General features: G+C 40.4%; 1 pseudogene; it reads left to right on the top strand.

Moving 5' to 3' along the window:
• The first annotated feature begins 6,447 nt into the window (after positions 1 to 6,447).
• LOC129030757 (uncharacterized) lies at positions 6,448 to 17,488 on the top strand (annotated as a pseudogene).
• The last annotated feature ends 500 nt before the right edge of the window (positions 17,489 to 17,988 follow it).

The following is a 17,988-nucleotide window of genomic DNA, read 5'->3' on the forward strand; positions in this document are numbered from 1 at the left end:
AAAATAGTTTGGGGTAGATGGAGGGCAAAAAAGAGAGTGGCAAGCAGGATAGGTCAAAGAAGAGAACGAGTGGGAAGGGGGGATGACTTTGTGAAAAGACAGTGGGGAAAATTTGGGGGGATAGATGGAGGGGGAAAAGAGGGAGGTGAGCAGGAGCGGGGAGAAGGCTTTACGAAAAGACGGTGGGAAAAATTTTGGGGGGTAGTTGGAGGGGGAAAAGAGGGAGGTGAGCAGGAGTGGGTAGAAGGCTTTGCGTAAAGATGGTGGGGAAATGTTTTTGGGTAGATGGAGAAGGGAAAGGGTGGCAAGGAGGAGCGGAGGGAAAGACGACGAGGAAAACAGTTTTGGGTAGATGAAGGGGTAAAAGAGGGTGGTTTGCAGCAGGAGTGGGGAGAAGGCTTTGGGAAAAGACAGGGGGAAATGTTTTTGCTTAGATGAAGGAGCAAAAGAGGATGATGAGAGTGGGACGGGGAAAAAGAAGGTGGCCAGAGAGAAGGGGAAAAGACAGTGGGAAAAGTCAGTGCGGAAAGTGTTTGGGTAGACGGATGGGGGAAGGGTGGTGAGCAGGAGAGTAGAGAAGGGTTTGCGAAATGACGGTGGTGAAAAAATAGTGGGGAAAAAGTTTTGGGCTAGTTGGAGGAAGAAAAAGGGTGGCGAGGGGGAGGGGGCCAAAGGCCGTCGGGAAAAGAAGGTGGGGAAATAAAGGTGGGGGACAAAGGTTTTGGGTAGATTTTTTAAAAATCAGATTATTTGTATTTTTGCTTTTGAGTAGTTTGAGTTCTTTATATATTTTGTGTCTTAACCTCTTGGTTGATGCATAGTTTGCAAATGCTTTCTTCCATTCTCTGGGTTGTTTCATTCTACTGATTGCTTCCTCTGCTTTGCAGAAGCTTTTAAGTTTAATGTAATTACACCTTTGCTTTTGTTGCTTGTGCTTTTGATATCTATTTGAAAATTCTTTGACCTAACCAATTTCATGAAGCCTTTATCCTGTGTTTTCTTCTCTAGTACTTTCATAGTTTCAGGTCCTACATTTAAATTTTTATTTTGAGTAGATTTTTGTATTTGGTAAGATGACAGCCTAGATGGATTCTTGTACATGTGGCTGTTAGGTTTTCCTAGCACAGTTTATTGAAGAGATGGTCCTTCCTGAATGTGTGTTCTTGGTGCCTTTGTTAAAAATGAGTTGACTGTAAATGCGTGAATTTATTTCTGATTTCTCTATTCTGTTTCATTTGTCTGTCATTCCTTCACTTCTCTGTCTCTCCCCTGCCCGTTTTTTTGTTAATCCCATGCTGTTTTGATAGTACCTGGCTTACTATAGATTTGTAGTATATTTTGAAATAAGGTAGTGTGATTACTCCAGCATTTCTTTTTATTCCAGATTTGTCTATCTGAGGTATTTTGCATTTCCATGTGAATTTTAGGATTGTTTTCTAGTTCTTTGAAGAATGTCTTTTGTAATTTAACGCGGATTGCATTGATTCTGTAGATCACATTGGATGATATAGATATTTTAACAATATTCTTCTGGTGTATGGACATGGAATATCTTTGTATTTACTTGTGTCTGCTTTAGTATCTTTCATCTATGCTTTATAGTTTTCATTGTGGGATCTTCTGTTAACTTTTTGGTGAAGTTTATCCCTAAATATCATTTTTTTGTAATGAAATAGATTTCTTGATCTTTTTCTTAGGTATTTCACTATTGGTGCATGGGTGTGCACCAGTTTTTATATATTGACATTGTGTCTTGCAACTTGACTAAATTTATAACTTCTAGTAGGTTTTTTTGTGGAATCTTTAGGGTTCTCTACTTGTATATGTGTATATATATGTATATATAAGTATGTATGTATGTATATATGCATGTATATGTATATATATGTATATATAAGTATGTATGTATGTATATATGCATGTATATGTATATATGTGTATATATGTATGTGTGTATATATATGTGTATATATATATGTGTATGTATATATATGATCATGTCCCCTGCAAACAAAGACAGTTTGACTTCCCTTTTTCTAATTTGGATGCCTTTTATTGAATTCTCCTAATTGCCCTACCTAGGACTTCCAGTACTGTGATGAATAAAAGTGGTATAAAAGTAGCCACATTTGTTCCAGGTCTTAGAGGAAGAGCTTTTAACTTTTCCCCATTGATTATGATGTTACCTGTGGGTTTGTCCTGTATGGCCTTTATTGCACTGAGATACATTCTTTCTGTGTTCATGTTGTTCAGTTTTTCTCATGAAGGAATGCTGATTTTTTTTTCAGTATCTACTGAAATGATTATATGGTTTTTGTTCTTGATTTGCTGAATGTGATGTCGCATGTTTATTTATTCGTGTTTATTGAATCATTCTCATATTCCTGGGATGAATCCCACTTGATCATGGCAGATCATTTTTTTATTGTGTTGTCAAATGCAATTTTCAAGTATTTTATTGAGGATTTTTTTGCATCTGTATTCATCAAGGATATTTGCCTGTGGTTTTCTTCTTGTGTTGTGTCCTGGTCTGGTTTTTGAACCGGGGTCATGCTGCCCTCATAGAACAAGCTTCGAAGCCTTCCTTCCTCTTCAATTTTTGGGGAATATTTTGAGTAAAATTGGCTTTAGCTCTTTTAAAAATTTTTTGTATAATTCAGTAGTAAGACCATGATTCTTGTGTTTTTCTCTGATGGAAGACTTTTTATTACTGCTTTAATTACATTACACATTATTGGTCTGTTCAGATTTTTTATTTCTTCATCATTCTATCTTGGGAATTTGTTATATGTCCAGAAATTTGTTCATTTCTCCTAGATTTTTTGATTTGTTTTTATATAGGTGTTTTCAGTAATCTCTTACAATCCTTCATATATCTATGTTATCAGTTGCAATGTCTCCTTTTTCATCTATGGTTTTCTTTTCTTTTTCTTTTCAGTTAAAGCTTGTCAATTTTGATTTAAAAAAAAAAAACCCAGCTCTGTATGCCATTGGCTTTTTGTATTTTTTTGTTTCTATTTTTAAAATTTGTTCTCTAATCTTTATGATATTTTTTCTACTAATTTTAGCATTTTATTTTTGTTTTTCTCATTACTTGAGGTGTACTGTCAGGTTGACTATTTGAGATCTTTCTACTTTTCTGATGTAGGCATTTATAGCTATGCACTTTTCCTCTTACATCTGCCTTTGCTGCATCCCATAGGATTTGTTATGTTGTGTTTCTGTTCTTATTTGTTTCAATAAATTTTAATTTCCTCTTTTTTTCATTTATTTATTGGTTGTTCATGAGCATGTATTTTAATTTCCATGTATTTGTATAGTTTTTAAAGTTCCTCCTGTTTCTGACTTCTAGTACTATTCCACTGTGGTCAGAAAAGATATTTGATATGATTTCAGTTTTTAAAAATGTGTTGTGGCTTGTTTTTTGGCCTAACACATAGTCTGTCCCGGAGAATAATCCATATGATACTCAGTGGAATGTGCATTGTGCAGTTGCAGAGTGGAAAGCTGTGTAAATGTTAGGTCCATTCGGTACAGATTACAGTTTAACTGATGATGTCTTTTTGCCTGGATGATCTATCCATTGACGATAGTGGAGTGTTGATTACAGTGGAGCATTGAGGTACTCTATTACTGTATTGCAGTCCATCTGTCCTTTAAGTTCTGTTAATATTTGCTTCTGTGTTCAGTTGCTTGAGTGCTGGTTGCATATGCACTTATTTATGCTGCTGTTTACTTCTTTCTCATTATGTAATTATCTTCATTTTTTTCCTTTTTTGACTGAAAGCCTATTTTATCTAAGTAGAGCTACTCCTGCTTTTTTTTGTTTCCATTGGCGTGGGATATCTTTCATCATCCCTTCACTTTCAGTCTATGTATGTCTTTATAGGTGAACTGAGTTTCTTGTAGGTAGTGTATAATTGGGTCCTATTTTTTAATCCATTCAGCCACTCAGTCTTAATTGGAGAATTTAATTCATTTATATTCAAGGTTATTACTAACAGGTAAAAACATACTACTGCCATTTTTTACTTGTTTTTGGGTTGTTTTGCTACTCTCTCTTTTTGCTTTTGTTCTTTCTTCCTTCCTCTTTGTCTTCTCTCTGATCTCTTTCTTTTTTTCTTCCTTTCTTTTCTTTCCTCCTTCCCTTCCTTCCTGTATTTATTTGTAGTGAGGTAATTTTTTCTGGTAGTTTGTTTTAATTCCTTGCTTTTAATTTTTAGGGTGTCTATTATTGATTTTTGTTTTCTGGTTACCATGAGGCTAAACAACATAATTATAACCAGTTATTTTAAACTGAAGAAAACTTAACTTTGATTGGTCTCAGCTACTCAGGAGGCTCAGATGGGAGGATTTCTTGACCCTGGGAGGCCGAGGTTGCAGTGAGTTGAGATTGCACCACTGCACTCTCCAGCCTGGGTGAGTGACAGGGTGAGACCTCATCACACTAAATAAATAAATAAATAAATAAATAATGCAATCGCTTATATTGAATTCTGATTATAAATTTTGAGGTGGTGATTGATAAGGTATAAAGAAGAAAGTGAAAATCATTCATAATCTCATTACCCAAAGATAGCTACTCCTAATGTTTTGGTACATATGCTTCCTAATTCATAACCCCCCTCTCACACACACACAAATGCACACATACAATAGATATATGTTACACACAGATATAATTTTATTGTAGCATTTTAAGAAAAATGGCTTTGTAATTTTTTATTTAAAAATATTGTGAATATCTTTTGTGAATTATATTCATACAAAATATTATACGTCGTAGGCCGGGCTCATGCCTGTAATCCCAGCACTTTGGTAGCCGGAGGTGGGCGGATCATGAGGTCAGGAGATTGAGACCATCCTGGCTAACACGGTGAAATGCCATCTCCACTAAAAAAAAAATACAAAAAATTAACCAGGTATGGTGGCACACACCTGTGTAGTCCCAGCTACTCAAGAGGCTGAGGCAGGAGAATCGGTTGAACCCAAGAGGTGGAGGTTGCAGTGAGCCGAGATCGTGCCATTGCACTCCAGCCTGGGTGACAGAGCAAGACTTTGTCTCAAAAAAAAAAAAAAAAAAAAAAAAATTTCATCCATCTTAGTTTTAAGATTGTGGTTTCTGCTCTTTGGGGTGGCAGGTACACTTCTTGCTAAAATAAATTGTCTCAGTGTCTTTGATTTTCCTTCTCTTCCCCTGGCTATTGCTTTTGGAAGGGGGGCCTGGATCTCCCTCCTGTTTGCTTGGGGACCAACACATAGTATCATGGGGTTATGAAAACTTGTTGCCTGCCCCAAATAGCAACACTGGCTCCAGTTCTGAAAATCAAGGTAATGTAAGAGTTTTTGCCCTCTGATTAATACTAAGATGTAAATAAATTGGTTTTAGATGTAAATAAATTCGATTATTTTGTCTCAGCCTCCCAACGAGCTGGGATTACAGCCGCCCACCATCATGTATGGCTACATTTTGTATTTTTAGTAGAGACAGGGTTTCACCATGTTGTCCAGGCTGGTCTCAAACTCTTGGCCTCAAGAGATCCACCCACCTCAGCCTCCCAAAGTGCCGGGATTACAGGCATGAACCATCGTGCCCAGCCTAGAACCATCCCTTTTTTTTATATATATGACACAGAGTCTTGTTCTGTCACCCTGGCTGGAGTGCAGTGGCGTGATCTCGGCTCACTGCAACCTGCACCTCCTGGGCTCAAGCGATTCTCCTGCCTTAGCCTCCCGGTAGCTGGGACTACAGGCATGTGCCACTATGCCCAGCTATTTTTTTTTTTTTTTTTGTAGTTTAGTAGAGACAGGCCAGGCTAGTCTTCCTGACCTCAGCTGATCCACCTGCCTCGGCCTCCCAAAGTGCTGGGATTACAAGCATGAGCCACTCGGCCTGGCCGAACTTCCCTTTTCTTTCCATTTCTTGGTATTTGGAAAGTGAGCAGCCATAGAACAGCTGATGTTTTCAGCTGGTGCAGACCCAGCTGGTATGCTCGTAAGGCTTCTAGCTGAAGGAAGTGTCCGCCCTGCAGTCTCGCTGCCATCCCATCACCTTCCAGAAGCAGGACACCAGCTGTGTGTGCTCTTGGCCCATGCTCAGCCTGTGCTCTGGTGCTGATGTTGCCGGTTTCCCCACTCCTTGTTTCGGGTGAGGTCCCTGCCCGGCTGGCATGGGAAGGAGGATGGGGAGTGGTCACCACTGTGGTTTGTTGCAGAGTGAGTTTTGTGGCTGCCCTGCCTGGGCCTGGCTCTTATGTTTCTCCTGCTTGGCTGCAGTTCCAGCCCTGCCCTGTCCCCCATAGCTTCCTGCCCAGCCCTGCACTGCAGCCTTCCCAGCACCCAGAAACAGCACAGAGCCCACAGAACTCCAGTGTCCCCTCCCCTAGACCTTTACACACATCTGGCAAGTTGGGCCTGGGACCCACAGCCCCATTGTGTGAGCTGTACATGGCCTGGCAGGTTGAGGTGCTAAGGTCACCCCTCGCCTGTATGAGGCCTCGGCTCGTACCGGGCATGTGAGCTCTGAGGCCCTCAGTGCCCAAGCTACCTGCCTGAGGGTCTAGGGCTGTGGCCTCACCCACCCATAGTCATGCAGTGACCCCAGCTCGGTCTTGAGTCCAGCCGGCTCCAGCTGGGCGAGGAGCAGCAGTACCTGGACACGCTGAAGCAGCTGTCCAAGCACATCAAGCCCCTGCGCCATGTGGTCAACAAGATTGACAAGAACGAAGGTGGGCTGCAGCTGGGGGTGGGGGCCAGCACCCTGGGGATGCCACCAGGCTTGCGTCTTAGTGTCCCTTCTGCTGTCACAGACAGAAAAAAGGACCTGAGCAAAGTGAAGAGCCTTCTGGACATTGTGACAGACCTCTCCAAGTGGTGAGCTTTGCCCATAGCCCACGGAGGGTTCGCAAGGGCATGGGTCACCCAGCCATAGATGGGCATTTGGTGATAATGTGGGGTTAGCAAAGGCACCAAGCAGCTCTTTGAGCCCTGGCTAGAGGCCTCCAAGGCTCCACTCTGGTGTGTGCTGGAGCTTTGAGCCTAGGCTTCATCTTGGCTTGTTCCCAACCTTTGCCCTACTCCTGACCACTGCCGTGGCCCTCATGCTGGCCCATCACAGCCAGGTCTCATCCAGCCAGTAGCTTGGGGCCCAGCTTGCAGTGGCCTGACCCTCAGCTGGCTGTGATGGGCCTGAGCAAGACCTGGAGTTCTGCCCCTGACTTCCCGGTGACCGTGGGCAGGCAACTGCATCTCAATTTACCCCATTTGTAGCCCATTTGTGCTGTCATGAAAATGAAACAAGACGGTGCTCGTGAGAAGCAGGTGGAAGGCAGGGCCACCAGCCACGGGCTGCTGTGAGCTCAGGCAGCATCTCAGAACTGCATGGGCATTGGCCTGTACCTCCCTGTCACCTAAACTCAGGCTGTCCCCCACCCCCATCTAGAAGGGTCTCTCTGTCCTGCTTGTCTGGATAGAATGCCAGTCACTATTGGGTGGTCCTCCAGGCCTTCTTGAGTTGATCCTTTGTTAGGATTATAGAACTGAGCGGGACAGGGACTGGCCTAGGTGCAACTGAGGCCTTCCCAGCCTGGTCAGGGGCCTGGCCACTGTCCCTTCCCTTCACCTGTTGCCTCACTCTGCCAGCGGGGATGGGCAGCTCCTGGGGGTGAGGGCCGCCTGCCTAGACTCTGGGTCTGGGAACAGCTGGTCAGCTGGTGGGAGCTCCTGCAGAGCTTTCTGAGGGCCGAGGCCCAGTGGCAGTGGTTGAGATCCCAGATCTGAGCTTAGACCTGTCGTGTCTCCCAGCCCTCCAGCACGGAGCTCAGCCCAAGTCCCCTCTCTCTGCAGGTCCCCTGAAGACCTTGCCAAAGTAAGACATCACCTGGAGAAACTCAAGAATGACATGGTGGTGGTGAGTGGGATGCTGGGGACCCCTGGGGGAACCGGGGCTCCCCCAAGAGCTCCTGGGAGCACCGCTGGAGGGGCCTTCAAGGTGAGGGTGACTGGCTGGGGGCTGGGCCTGACCTGAGACCCTGCCCACCAGGCTTCTTCCAGGCCAGGTCTACTATGCTGGGTGGAAACGTGGGAGAAGTCACCGTCTGTCTGCGACCCCCATGGGGGCCTCTGCCACCCAGCCCAGAGAGGGCAGGGACTCTGGGGAGGACAAGGCTGTGGAGGTGGGGGATTATACCCAGGATCGGCCAACATCGTGTGCACAAGGGTGGAGGCTGAGAGAGAGGCCTCGGGAATCTGGCTGTAAGTGAGGACGGGCATGGGGTGGGAAGGCCCCCTAAATAGGGAACCTTTGGGTTCCGGGCTGCTGACCATGCCCCTCCTGCCTCTAGCCCACTGTCGCTGGTGCCACTGATAAAACAGCAGTACCTATGCCAGCCGCTCCTGGATGTCGTCCTGGCCAACATCCGCTCACCTATCTTCAGCCATTCCCTGTACTGCACATTCATTCCAGCCATGACTGCCATCCACGGCCGACCCATCATGTACATCCAGCTGGACTGGGCTTCGTGGAGGGTGGCTGGCCAGCCCTGGGCCATGTGTACCCAGTGTGGTCACCATGCTGCCTTCCCAAGGCCCTGGGGTGTGCACCCAGAAGCATAGGCTTGAGGACGACCAGCAGCAGAGCATCCCCAGCATTCTCCAGGGTGAGGTGGCCAGGCTGGACCCCAAGTGCATGACAAACCTGGACCCTTCTCACTGCAGCAACAGTGGTACCATCCACCTGATCTGCAAGCTGGGCAAGCTGGGCAAGCCTGCAAGAGCCCCAGGCCTCTGCAGTCCAAGCCAGAGAGCACAGTGCCCAGATCCCACCCTGTGTTCATGCCCTGGCAGGCTGTCGGCTCTCTCTTCACATACACCAGGCCCAGAACAGATTGGCCATGCCTCTGCCCACAGCCCCGGAGCTCACGCACCCTCACCTCTCCAACACAGATGTGGCTCTGCTTGCCTGGGGCCCTAGGGACGTGGTGGGCAGGGACCTCTGGGCACCCATCGATGCAGGGCACTCTGGGCTTCAGGTTTGGAAATCCGAGAGTCAGAGAGACCTCCAGGCTTTGCCACAAGCCTCACAAGAACCTCCTGGGGTGTGAATAGTCCTGATCAAGAGCTTGTCCAGGTGACAGGGTACAGCCTTGTGTGTTGCAAACAACAAGGTCAGCCTTGTGTGTGCTCAACACACCTTTGCTCCTTTCTATAGGAGAACACAGAGGACATAGGAAACCATATATTCTTGAAGTGCAAATATATGCTTCCAAGTTAAGAGAAATATTTTAATCTCTTCAAATAGATTGGCATTTGGCCAAGCACGGTGGCTCACGCCTGTAATCCCAGCACTTTGGGAGGCCAAGGCGGCCGGATCACCTGAGGTCAGGAGTTCGATACCAGCCTGGCCAACATAGCGAAACCCCGTCTCTACTGATAATGCAAAAATTAGCCGGACGTGGTGGTGCACACCTGTAATCGCAGTTACTCAGGAGGCTGAGGCAGGAGAATCGCTTGAACCCGGGAGACAGAGGTTGCAGTGAGCAGAGATCACGCCATTGCACTCCAGCTTGGGCAACAAGAGTGAAACTCCGTTTCAAAAAAAAAAAAGTAGGCATTCACATCGATACACAACATTAATTTTCTTTCCTTAGTACACTACGTTCTTCCACAGTGAAAAGGACCTAAGTATGGGTATCTGGCAATGTGAAATCTAGCCTTCGCTTTGTCACCAGCTGTCCTCTGGGGAGGACAGGGCTGTGGGGGTGGCAGGACTTTGGTATGGGATAAAGGACATACATGTTATCCAACATGTATGTCCATACATGTTATCGAACTACAGTTATCCAACATGTATGTCCTTTGCCTTTGATCACAATCATGTATAAGCTCAAAACCAGTAAGCTCCCAACCAGAAATACATTCTTTAACCAGTGTACTATTGTTGGGAAAAAAAATTACTCCTTATATTATTGATGTAATTTTTAATGGGAATTAATGGGCTTTGTTTTCATTAGGATTTTCCGTGGACATTATTCACATTAATGAATAAGTATAGAAGTGGATTAAAAGAATCCCTAACAAAAGAAGTTTTAATTTAACAAAATTTTTATGATAATTTTTATTGAGATAAAAATGCCATACCCACATACCATTAAATTCACCGTTTTAAAGTTTACAATTCAGTTTTCAGTATATTTATAAGGTTCTGCAACCATTACCACTATTTAATTCTAGAACTTTTTTTTTCTTTTCTTATTTTATTTATTTTATTTTTTTGAGACAGAGTCTTGCTCTGTCGCCCAGGCTTGAGTCCAGTGGCACAATCTCGGCTCACTGCAACATTTGCCTCCCAGGTTCAAGCGATTCTCCCACCTCAGCCTCTTGATTAGCTGGGACTACAGGCACATGCCACCACGCCTGGCTAATTTTTATACTTTTAGTAGATACAGGGTTTCACCATATTGGTCAGGCTGGTCTCAAACACCTGACCTCGGGTGATCCATCCGCCATGGCTGTCCAAAGTGCTGAGCTTACAGCCGTGAACCACCACGTCCGGCCTAGTTCTAGAACATTGTTATCACCCCTAAAAGAAACCTAGTCCCGTTTAGCAGTCACTGTCTATTCCTTCCTCCCTCTAATCTCTCTCGATTTGTTTTTTTTTAGTTGAAGCTTCCTTTTTTTCCTTGCAGAATCCAAGAAAACATGGGCCTGAAACCCAAGGCAGTACAGCGGAATTAATTACAGGGCTGGTCCCTCAGTCATACATGACAGAGATTGCTCAGGAAGAGGTAAGGGGAAAATGAATTCCAGGTTCTTGAAGAAAAACTTGTTACTATGTACATTCATGATGTTCCTTTGGTGTGTGGTTTCTATGAGTAATAGGTAGATGTCATTTCTGGAATGGTATGTTTATGTCTATACATTGTTTTATTAAACTCCATGGAGAAAGAAGAGGCTTACTTGCTTTATATCACATAGCAACAACATTGTACAAATTCTTCTGCTTAATGAAATAAAGATTTTCTAATTGCAGTTGATTTTAAAATTTTTTAAAATATTTTTATTAAATATTTAAAAATATTGATTTTTAAATTGAGACATAATTAACATACCCTCAAGTTGACCATCTTAAGTAGTTCTTATTCACACAGTTGCGCAAGTATCACTACTCTCTAATCTGTAACATTTTTATCACCCTAGAAAGAAACTTGACTCGTCCCCATTCCCTCATCCCTACCAATTACTGATCTATTTCCTGTCTCTATGGATTTGCTTGTTTTCGATATTTCATATAAATAGAATCATAGAATATGTGGCCTTTTATGTCTGGCTACCTTGACTTAATGTTTTCAAGGTTCATTTATGTTGTGGTATGAATCAGTATTTCCTTTCTTTTTATAGCCAAATATTTCATTGTATGGATCTGTTTTTTTCATCTGGTTATCAGTTGGTGGACGTTTGGGGTGGTTTCCACTTTTTGGCTATTAAAAATAATGCTGCTATGAACATTTGTGTAAAAGTCTATATGTGGACATATCTCTTGAGTATATAAAAGTGGAACTGCTATGTCATATGGTAACTCTGTTGAACTTTTAAGGAACTGTCAAACTCTCTTCCAAAGCAGCTGTATCATTTTATATTCTCAGTAACAGTGTATGAAGGTTTTAATATTTCTGCATCCTTGCTGATACTTGTTATAATGTGTCTTTTTGATTATAGCCATCCTAATGTACATGCTGTAAAAATATTTATACACACTGCAGTAAAAATGTTTATCAAAAATGTTTTGGCGGGGCTGAGGTGGGTAGATCACCTGAAGTCAGGAGTTCGAAACCAGCCTGGCCAACATGGTGAAACTCCATGTCTACTAAAAATACAAAAATTAGCCGGATGTGGTGGCACACACCTGTAATCCCAGCTACTTGGGAGGCTAAGGCGGGAGAATCGATTGAACCCAGGCAGCAGTGGTTGCGGTAGCCGAGATTGCACCATTGCACTCCAGCCTGGGAAACAAGAGCGAGACTTCATCTGAAAACAACAAGAACAAAAAGTTTTAGCACTTATTACATAGTCATTGCTTCCATTTGTGTATATTGCTGTTGGTTCCATAAACTGATATATTTCTTACAGTCTTTTGGAAGGCTGTTTGGCAGGAGCTATACAAACATTTCATTTTTTTGTACAAATAATTCAAATTTCTATGACTTTAAAAATTTTATGAATTTAACTCAAAAGGAAAGAGCTGCGCACATAGGTACTTATTGCTCTTGATTTTGATAGGAAAATATTACGATAACTTTACTAGGAGAATGGGTTAATATTCAGTAATGAGAATGGTATTTTAACTTGTTGAGCTATTAAACATTCATTAAACCTATATAGATCCCACAGCAATATGGAAAAATATAAAACATCAAGTGAGTATACTGTGGTTATGGCTTTGTTAAAATGTGGAAAATACAAAAAAAAAAAGAAGGAAACATGAAAAAGCAGGGAAAAGGCTAACACATTTTCTTTCAATATATATATTTAAAGTTTTATCAAACAAAAATATAGAGAATTTGTCACTTGAAAAAATTAGTGCCAGTAAATTATACCAAGTTTTTGTACAATAGTAGCAAATTTGATTTTTAATTTGTGTTTTTTCTTGATATGAGAGCTATAAATTAATAGCTTTTTAAGATTCTCACAATTAATTGCAGTTTTCACTAAATATCTCAAAGTAATTGCAATAACAGTATTTGAAATAACATAATATGGGTCTGGCCTTTATATGTTGGTATGTTGAGCAAGGACTGAAAGAAATGTCCAGAGCTTCACAGTGTCTGCTGGATTGGGGGTGGAGGGGTGGTGGGGAGAATGTGAGTTGGAATTGTAGAATTGGATTTGAGATAGGATCAGTTTGAAGGAAGAGTTTACATTTTATTCTTTATATCTTTGATGGTTTTAATTTATGTAACAATCTATATGTTATATATTGTAAGTGAATTATTTAATTTCTGTTAATGGTCTCTGAGCCAAATTCCAATTTCAGTTCTATGGTCAATTGAAATACTTTAGAATGGATAATCTGCTATGAAATACAAAATCCATTTTGCATCCTCTCTCTTGATTTTTTTTGTTATACTTTAAGTTCTAGGGTACATGTGCACAACATGCAGGTTTGTTAACATATGTATACATGTGACATGCTGGTGTGCTGCACCCATTAACTCATCATTTACATTAGGTATATCTCCCAGCCATCCCATTACTGGGTATATACCCAAAGGATTATAAATCATGCTGCTATAAAGACATATGCACACATATGTTTATTGCGGCCTATTCACAATAGCAAAGACTTGGAACCAACTCAAATGTCCATCAATGATAGGCTGGATTAAGAAAATGTGGCACATATACACCATGGAATACTATGCAGCCATAAAAAAGGATGAGTTCATGTCCTTTATAGGAACACGGATGAAACTGGAAACCATCATTCTCAGCAAACTATCGCAAGGACAGAAAACCAAACACTGCATGTTTTCACTCACAGGTGGGAACTGAACAATGAGAACACTTGGACACAGGAAGGGGAACATCACACACCAGGGCCTGTCGTGGGGTGGGGGGGAAGGGGGGAGGGATAGCATTAGGAGATATATCTGTCTTGATTTTGAAAAATAGTTGCTCTTTTCTGTTACAAGAGACTTTGTGGCAAGTGAGACAATTTTTACTTATCTTTTGCTATGTGTATTAATTTTGGCAAGCCCTTCTTACTTGAGGATTAACTTTTTGTTTCATAGAGTTCTTTAGTATCTATTGAAATTATTTTTTTGTTTCTTAAAGCAGTTTTTACAGTTATGTATTATTCTGAATTAATCATTTAGCTTTATATGTACATGCCAGTTAGAGTAAGAATGATGGGAATAAAATGATTATTATTCCCTATATTATTATTCCCTAGAGGTTTGTGTTTACCAGAGTTTATCTCATTTTACCTTTACTATATATTGAAACTATAAATGAAATAGCTCAATTTCTTAGCATTTATAAAATAAGTACTCCAGTGTTATGTTTACCATAAATGTTTGAGTGAGTCTTCTCTTTGCCTTTCTCTTTGTCAAAAAATTCAGGCTCTGCTGGTTCTTTGTCAGTTAGATAGCATTGATTTCTGGAATCCTGATGCTCCTGTGAAACATTTTGGGATATTAGGTATATGTACTTTTATTTTTTAAGTTCAACTTTTAAATTTCGTTTTGTATTTTTTGTCTTGAAATATTAACTCTATAGTACTTAGTACGTTGTAAAACTTACACTTCCAAAAGTTTTATGATTTTGTATTTTATTTGACTTCAAATTATTAGAATTTCTTGTTTTAACTGTAAGAAAATATCACAGCAATTTAGAAAATAAATTTAAGAATAGTGCTAAATTTTGTCACCCAAACATAAGTACTGTTGTTTGCTATATTCCCTTTTTCAGATTTCAATGTGGTTGCTACTGTGTTTTTAATAGATTTGCAGTTATAAGCCTAGAACGATAAAATTTTGTAACAATACTGTTTTTTCAGTTTTTTAAACTGTGATCTTTCCTACACTTTCTGTAATACCAATGTTTTTGATGAATGAATTAATCATGGACACCTGCTTAGAAGACAAAAATATATACAGAATTTTGTGGTCTGCTTCCTAGATAACACAAATCGTTACATTTTCATGAGCATGAAGTCACCACACCGAGGAAAATGGAAATGTGTAAACCTCAAGTTTGCCATTATCTTATAGGAATGGGTGTGCTAAGTTACTTCACAGCTGAATTAAACCTTACTGTAGAGCAGTGCTCTCCACTAGTAACATGAGAACCACATGTTATTTAAAGTTTTAAAGTTTTCAAGTTACCACATTAAAGAGTAAAAAGAAGCAGGTAAAATTAATTGTATTAATGTTTTATTTAACCTGGTATATATTATCTATAATTTCAACATGTAACCAGTATAAAAGTTATTAATGAGATATTTCATTCTGTTTTTTAATGAAGTCTTCAAACTTTGGTGTGTCTTTTATACTTACAGCACATCTCAATTTGAACAAGCCACACTTAAAGTCCTCAATAGCCATGTGTGGCTGCCCAGTGGCTACCATGTTAGACACTGCAGCTCTAGAGTAGGGATCAGGAAACTTTTCTTTTAAGGCCAGATAGTAAATATTTTAGGCTTTGTGGGTCATACAGTTTCTGTCATAACCATTCAGTTCTGCCTTTGGAGCATGAAAGTCGCCACAGACAATATGTGAAATGAAGGGGCTTGGCTGTGTTTAACTAAGACTTTATATTTACAAGAGCAAGTGATAGGCTGGATTTGGCCTGTGAATGGTAGCTTGCAGACCCCTGCTGTGGAGCACTGGGTTTATAGGCAGTCTCTGCCATGCATGCGGTTTATTGTTTCTTCTTATGTCCACTGCAAGGATGAGCTACATGGATAGAAACACTGGGAGTTTAATGAAACACAGGGGGCTTATAAATAAATATTTGCTCTTTTTTTTCTATAACGTATAGACTTACTTCCTTTGATTATAATGCTGTTGACACTTTGATAACTATTTCTCTAAAACCCTTCAAGGGAAATTAAGCTTCTCTAAACTTGTATTCATTATGGTAGAATGTCATTCTTATGTCTGGTTATTGATGATGCTACTAACAATGAACTTTATGTTACTGCAGTTCACAGATGCTTTATACATCTGCAAGAAATTAGTCATCAAATGCTTAGTAGTACAAAAATTCTCAAGTGGTTGCAGGAAATTTTGATCTGCAGGAATAAATTTCTTCTTAAAAATAAGGTAAGCAAAATGACATCTTTTAAAAAATGGAAGAATATTTGGAATGGTAATGGGAAGAGATTGAGAAGTGTTTTATAGCCCAGTTAGGTTCTATTTCAGCTCCTCCTTCCTCCCAAGGTTTTCAAAAGGATATATATGTGCAGAGGACAATGGCTGGAAAATCAGCATTTTAAAAAATAATCTGAGTCTTTGACCTTAAAACCATGCTGTTGATGAATTCTAGTTCTAGTTGAGTTAAACAGGACTCTATGGGGTGGGCCTAGGAAAAATGTGGACTGCTATAACCAAAGTAGCTTGAGGAGCATATTCTATCTTTACTCTCAAGCTCATACATAAGGCATAATTCATACATAAAATTTATTTTAACGTGTAGCTTCTATGATTAAGAGTTCTATTATGGCATAGATTTGGGAGTACTTGATTTAATGAGTCTTTGTCCAGTTCTAGAATCACAGCTCTGAGAAATCATAAAGGCCTAGATGTCATGGCTAGACTAGTCCAGAGAATTATCTATCAAGAAGCAAAAGGGAAAAGGTTGAGGGTCCTCAATCTAGATTTATTTCTATTACTCCAATAAGGATTTCACCTCTTGAAAATATCAGGGGACTTCTTTGTGGTGGAGTGAAATTTTTTGATTCTGAACTATTGAAACATAGTGAGGTTGTGTTGTGGAGGATAGAGAAGAGCCTTAAATTTCTTTTAACATATAGTTTCTATTGTTAATCAATTTAGGAATTCTATTATAGACTACTTTTAGGAGTACTTGATTTAATGAATTTTTATCTGGTACTAGAAGCGTAGCTGTGAAAAACTTTAAATGTATGAAACTCATATCCTTTTCAGTATTATACAGCTTGTTATTAATCAATTGTTTCTGTTTAGAAATAGACTAGTGGTGAAGCGGGTTTATTCACATCTGGCTTATTTGATGTGTTAATATAGCAGAATTTGGCATTATCCCAAAGATACGGAAAGAGATCAGACTTCAGACTTTCATGCCCTTGCCTGTGGTACAATCTCCAGAATGCGAGTATGAGGAATCCAGTAGTGAATTCTTAGTGCCCTGGTCAGCACAGCCACTCTTCTGACATACTTGGTGTATATACCAGGGTTAATTACTGGTCCAGAAGAACTTAATCTCAAGAGTCAATTTATAGTTAGCCCAACATGGCACAGGATAAAATCTTATAGAAAAAAATCATTGTCATTGAGATCAAATTATAGTTTTCATACAGTAGGTTTACATTGTTGATGTTTTACTTATGTTTATGTTAGACTTAATTTATATTTGTAGAATGTACCGTTTACGATGATTTAGAGAATGGATGGGAAACTGAAAGAAATTGTAAAGACATTTAAGTGAACATTGTTTGTTCTAATGGGTTTCTAGTGAATCTCTTTCAAGGTGGGGCATAGAGATTGAGAGGAAGGAGAAGTTTTCTAGCAGATTCTCAAACAGGAAGACAACTCAAACAAGTGTTTATTCCTCTTGGTTGTCAGTGCTTCAATTAAGCTTATTTCTGTCTTTTTTTCTAGCAGGCAGATAGAAGTTCCTGTCACTTTCTCCTTTTTTATAAAGTAGGATGAGCTATTCCTTCTACTGGAAATACCAGTCAAATGTCCATGGATCATGAAGAGTTACTATGTACTCCTGGAGCCTCTCTCCAGAAGGGAAAAGGGAACTCCTCTGTGGTCAGCTTCTTTTGTAATTTTCCTATATCATGTTTTGTGTTCTATTTGTTTTCTGAATGAACTTTGGTAAATTTCATCTAGGTAATATAGTGTAATAGTGAAAAACTGCTTAGACTCTAGTTCTATCACTGCTCTTTGTGGAACTTTGGGCAAGTTCATAACATCTTTGTTCCTAAGTTCCTCAACTTTAAAATGGGGACAACAATAATAAGAGGTCCTTCACATCCCTTGTAAGGTGGATTCCTAGGTATTTTATTCTCTTTGAAGCAATTGTGAATGGGAGTTCACTCATGATTTGGCTGTTTGTCTCTTATTGGTGTATAAGAATGCTTGTGATTTTTGTACATTGATTTTGTATCCTGAGACTTTGCTGAAGTTGCCTATCAGCTTAAGGAGATTTTGGGCTGAGATGATGGGGTTTTCTAGATATACAATCATGTCATCTGCAAACAGGGACAATTTGACTTCCTCTTTT

The sequence above is a fragment of the Pongo pygmaeus genome, chromosome 12 (genome assembly GCF_028885625.2).
Source record: "Pongo pygmaeus isolate AG05252 chromosome 12, NHGRI_mPonPyg2-v2.0_pri, whole genome shotgun sequence".
NCBI lineage: Eukaryota > Metazoa > Chordata > Mammalia > Primates > Hominidae > Pongo > Pongo pygmaeus.